The following is a 5872-nucleotide window of genomic DNA, read 5'->3' as shown; positions in this document are numbered from 1 at the left end:
TATGCTCTCTGGCGTAAGTTTAGCCTATGGGTCGGCAAACTAAGGTCCAGTATACCTGAAGGAGCGTCTCCACCTCCATCGTTCAGCCCGGACACTGAGGTCCAGCTCCGAGGGCCTTCTGGCGGTTCCCTCATCGTGAGAAGTGAGGTTACAGGGAACCAGGCAGAGGGCCTTCTTGGTGGTGGCGTCTGCCCTGTGGAACGCCCTCCCACCAGATGTCAAAGAGAACAACAACTACCAGACTTTTAGAAGACATCTGAAGGCAGCCCTGTTTAGGGCAGCTTTTAATGTTTAATAGGTTATTGTATTTTAGTGTTTTGTTGGAAGCCGCCCAGAGTGGCTGGGGGAAACCCAGCCAGATGGGCGGGGTATAAATAAATAAATAAATAAATAAATAATTTCCTGATTGAGACTGTAGTGATTTTACCGGAGAGGACCTGGTTGGTAGCAGCGGATTAGTGGGGTACTGGTCAATAGTCTGAGACGACTGGGGGCTCCGTACGAACACCACAGCAGCAATCTTTTCTTCCGGGGTGGGAGAGAGGGGAAAGGAGCCACAGTTCGGATTTCCACCATGGAGCTGCCAAGAGCAATGCTTGCCGGTGTCTATGGCGGTGGTACTCCCTGCCACAGGAAGCAGGGAGTGCCTGGGCAGCTGCGCTCCAAAACAGTTCTGCGTTCTGCTGGGGAGGCCGCATGTTAGCTACACAGTACGAGCCATGGAAAAGTAAATAGCAGCCACCTCGTCTTCCCTCTCGCGGGGAAATGAATATTTTTGCTTGAGTGGCGCCGGCCTGACTTAGCATGGCCAATGGCTTTTTCCTGTGCGCATGCATGCGCACATGCTCTCCAAGGCTGACAGGAATGGCGCACTTACCTCAGCCCCCCACCCCGCCTTACGAGATAAATAATAACTGTCAATGCGTAAAATGCAAATGAAGTGGATGAGGGAAACCCCCCCCCCCCAAAAAATCACATCTGGGCAAATTTGCGGTTCCAGGAAGGTTTTTTGCCAAAAATGTGGGTCATAATCATGGCAACATATAGTCCGGCCCCCCACAAGGTCGGAGGGACAGTGGACCGGCCCCCTGCTGAAAGTTTGCTGACCCCTGGTTTAGCTTTCTGTGGTTACTGGTTCCGGTGCTGAATAGTCATATATTGTTGGAGAGAGACATAGTTGAGAACTAAGACCAAGGGTACGTATTGATATAGGAATGTATTAGATAAAATGTAAAGAAATATACAACAATAAGAGTACATTCACTTGTAAAAAAGGAATATACAACGGGACAGACGAAAAGTCCAAAGTGTTGGTACATATATGATTTTGGAATAGTTTTTTGTCCTTGTTTTCTTTCTTTAGGTATACAATGGTGCCTCGCAAGACGAAATTAATCCGTTCTGTGAGGCTCTTCGTATAGCGGTTTTTTCGTCTTGCAAAGCAAGCCCATTAACAGTTTAGCGGATTAGCGCTATTAGTGGTTTAGCGGCTTTTAGCGGATCAGCTGATAAGCGGTTTAGCGGCTTAGGAAAAGGGGGGGAAAGGGGGAAAAACCCGCAGGAACTCGCAAGACATTTCATCTTGCGAAGCAAGCCCATAGGGAAATTCGTTTTGCGAAGCGCCTCCAAAACGGAAAATCCTTTCGTCTAGCGGGTTTTCCGTCTTGCGAGGCGTTCGTCTTGCGGGGCACCACTGTATAAACTTTGTATATAAACTTTGTATTGTCGTAAGATAGTCAGGGACAGTTTACATGCTGAAAATTATATTATAATAAGCCTTGTAATGTAATATTGCAGGAGGTGAGGACAGGTGACCCCACCTAGGCCCGAAGTCACCCCCCCACCAACCAGGCATCAAAACTGTCCGAAATTCCTTTCTGTCTTCTAAAAATCCACAGCTAAAGTTTTCCTCTGTTTTCTCACAAGATGCATAGGCAAATCGTCACTTTTATCAGTACAAGAGAGCTTCAAAAAGGCTAATGAATAGACTCTTGACAGAGCAGGCCTGAGAACTGACTTTTATGTCATTCAGTTGCAACATCTTTGGACATGCTGAACTGCTCTCATTCCCCTTTCCTGGGAAGGGTGCCAAGAGTCCACAATAGTCCCAAGAAAGGAGCTTTCTGTTCATGCTCAGAGGAACTCATGGGGCAGGACTCCTGAGGGAGGAGAAAGGGGAGGGAACTGGAAGGGGAATACAGTGGTGCCCCGCAAGACGAACGCCTCGCAAGACGGAAAACCCGCTAGACGAAAGGGTTTTCCGTTTTGGAGGCGCTTCGCTAAACGAATTTCTCTATGGGGCTGCTTCGCAAGACGAAAAAATCTTGCGAGTTCCCGCGGTTACCCCCCGCTTTTTTCGCCCTTTTCCTAAGCCGCTAAGCCGCTTATCAGCTGATCCGCTGATAAGCCGCTTCTCAGCTGATCGCTAAAAGCCGCTAGACCGCTAATAGCACTAATCCGCTAAGCTGTCAATGGGCTTGCTTCGCAAGACGAAAAAACCGCTATACGAAGAGCCTCACGGAACGGATTAATTTCGTCTTGCAAGGCACCACTGTATATGCTCTGTGCAAATGACTGTGAACCCGTGCTTGTTTGTGAACTATCACACTTGCTCCTTCTACCAGTTCATGGATGGTAGAAATAAAAGCTTTTTCTCCGAAACTATTCCTTGAGTGTCTGTTGACTCCCATCTCCCTTTCCCGGGCGCAATATTTTTCCCACCCAAGGGCAAAGCCTCATAAGGCTACAATATGATAATGTTTACCGATGTAACATAAGAATGTTAATAAATAAATAAAACTCAAAAAAGAATAGTCATATATTGCTTGTAAATGGATGCGTGTGTCAGAGTGAGAAAATGAACAGAGAGAAATGAAGTTATACACACATACAAATTTATGCAGTTCTTATTTCTTTAAGTCTGCAGGAGAAATTCAGGAATGAAAATTATCTACTTGTGGCCACTGATCTATCACTATATCACCTGTATGTGGCACATGGTAGAAATTGCATGGCCATTTTAAAATTAATCCACACAACAAGAAACTCTAGCAGAATTCCTACTCGCCCGCCCCAGAGAAAAGATAGAAACCAATAATGTTCCTTGGACCGTGGCACGATGCAGCTCTGAGCCTCCCAACACGCTAAAAAACAAAATTAAATGTGAATGTACATCTGGAAAGCTCTTTAGAAAAACATACAGCAAATGCATATTTGAATGCTGATGGTTTCAAAGGCAGAGACGTACTAATATTAACGGTATGCACGTAGAGGGATTTTTTGAAATGTAAAGGGGGATTCTCTCAGTTAATCTAAAGCACGCATATACTTAAAAACTCATTACCAAACAGGAAAAAGTCTTTTTAATGGATCAGCTCTGGATATTTTATTATACAAGAGCCATTTCCAGGACACTTGGGGTGAGTGTGAATGTCTGGAAGCTTTATCACAAAGGAGTTTTGTTTGTTTTTTAAGTTGGGTTTTGCCTTGCTCTCTTTGCTAAAACAATGGGTTGGAGGCTGTAATGGAACAAATCCTTAAAAAAAATAAAAATCAGGGCTGGCTGGGAGCAATGGGAATAAATAAATATGGGGTAATAAACTCCAGAGCAGATTTCTGAAGGAGTTCAGCTCGCCACACTCTCAGTAATCAAACCTAAATTTCAAACTGCATTCCTCAGAGGAATCACATACCCTGTGGGATTTTTCAAAGGAAGGAATCTTCCTTGCAACCCAGGGCAGTCAATGAAGCCTCCAAGCCTTCAGCACACATAAATGGCTGCAAGTTTTCTTGAGCATAAGCTTCCTTGAAGACAGTGGGGCTTGCTTTTGAGTGAACATGGTTAGGAGGAGGTAAAAAAAATCATACTGCCTTTCATCAGAAAAAGCAGGACTGCTCTGACTTCCCTCAAATTAGCCTAAGAATTATTGTTCAGTGGATTATTATTATAATATTTATTTATATGCCTTTTCCCCTGTCCAGGGACAAGGTGGCTTACAGATAAGATCACAAGCAACCCCCTTTCTTACCATCCTCTTAAAAAATAATCAATAAAATCAATAATTATTTATTAAGTTTGTTTAAAAGGTAAAGGGACCCCTGACCATTAGGTCCAGTCGTGGCCGACTCTGGGGTTGCGGCGCTCATCTCGCTTTATTGGCCAAGGGAGCCGGCGTACAGCTTCCGGGTCATGTGGCCAGCATGACTAAGCCTCTTCTGGCAAACCAGAGCAGCGCACGGAAACGCCGTTTACCTTCCCGCCGGAGCGGTACCCGTGTTCCTAATTAAGTTTGTTTACCACCCTATTATACCTGCAGGTCTCGGGGCGGTTACAACATAAAATCGGAATATAAAAAACAAATTATCAAAATGAATACACAAAATCAATATCCCTTCCTCTCCCACTTCCCAATGTAGATGTTGGTGTGCTCAGCCCCTAAGTGTCCAGGATGAGCTTGGTGCGTCCCAAACCTATTCTTCTTCTTATTAATTAAATTTCTATACTGCCTTTCATCCAAGCACCACAAGGCAGTTTACAAAATAAAAATATTGGTGAGAGCCTGTTGGGCTTTTGCACAGTCTACTGCTCCTCTGAAATGTGGTAGTAGGACACTGCAAAAGTCCATCACCTTTCTGCTGTCCTCGACCTCGTCTTACTATTGTGTTATTCCCCCTGCTCCGACCATCCATTTGTCTGGATTGCCTTTAAAAATCACGTTATTTTCTAGCTCTCCCAACCCTCTCCTTGCGCATGCGCACAACCTTCCCGCTTCAGGCTCCTCCAAGGCGCAGGCGCGTTTGAACCTCCCGCGACAGAAGAGAGGGGTGGGACTCCTTCTTATTTGCATAGAAGAAAGAGCGCAGGCGCAGGAGCTCTGCATCCGGGTATCCCGCGGGAGACCTGAGTCCGCACAGTTAAAGAGAGACAGACGAAAAGCTCCACAGGCAAAGGGCACCAGGGGTTATGGGAATCGTGAGATAATTCCGGTTGCCAGTAAACAACGCAAGCGGTTGTATCACTTGCTTTCCTCTTCCCTCCCCGTTCGTTTTTCCTTTTATGCGGTGTTTCTAAGGTTTCTTCACATCCTTTCTCCCTTTCCTTTAAAAATAAAGTAAAAGTATCGAGTTATGCTGAGCTAAAGAAATATAATTGTCTGGTGGGAGGGACAGGGAAGACTGCAATGCAGGAATCTCAACTAAAGCACCAGGCATCATCATCATTATAGCTAATAAATACGATAATAAATAATAGCAGTGCCAATTCCACCAACCCCTCCTGTCTCCTTCTGCTCTGTGCCTTGACAGGGACTCAAGCAGCTTGCTGATAAAAGATAAGGCACAGAGTTGAGGGGGAGGAAGGCAACAAATTCCATTTTAAATAAACATTTTTACGTATTTAATTTCTGGTAATTAATTTTCCTGCAGACCAGTCAGACTGCTGCATTCTGGATCCTATTGTTCGGGGCCCAATCAGACTGCTGCATTCTGGATCCTATTGCTCTGGGCCCAATCAGACTGCTGCATTCTGGATCCTCTTGTTTTAGGAGCAATCAGACTGCTGCATTCTGGATCCTATTGCTCTGGGACCAATCAGACTGCTGCATTCTGGATCCTATTGTTTGGGGCCCAATCAGACTGCTGCATTCTGGATCCTATTGTTCTGGGACCAATCAGACTGCTGCATTTTGGATCCTATTGTTCTGGGCCCAATCAGACTGCTGCATTTTGGATCCTATTGTTCGGGGCCCAATCAGACTGCTGCATTCTGGATCCTATTGTTCGGGGCCCAATCAGACTGCTGCATTCTGGATCCTATTGTTCTGGGACCAATCAGACTGCTGCATTTTGGATCCTATTGTTCTGGGCCCAATCA

Source organism: Podarcis erhardii, assembly GCF_964252035.2.
Source record: "Podarcis erhardii genome assembly, chromosome: 4".
Classification (NCBI taxonomy): Eukaryota; Metazoa; Chordata; class Lepidosauria; order Squamata; family Lacertidae; genus Podarcis; species Podarcis erhardii.
Note: the sequence above shows the minus strand (reverse complement) of the source record.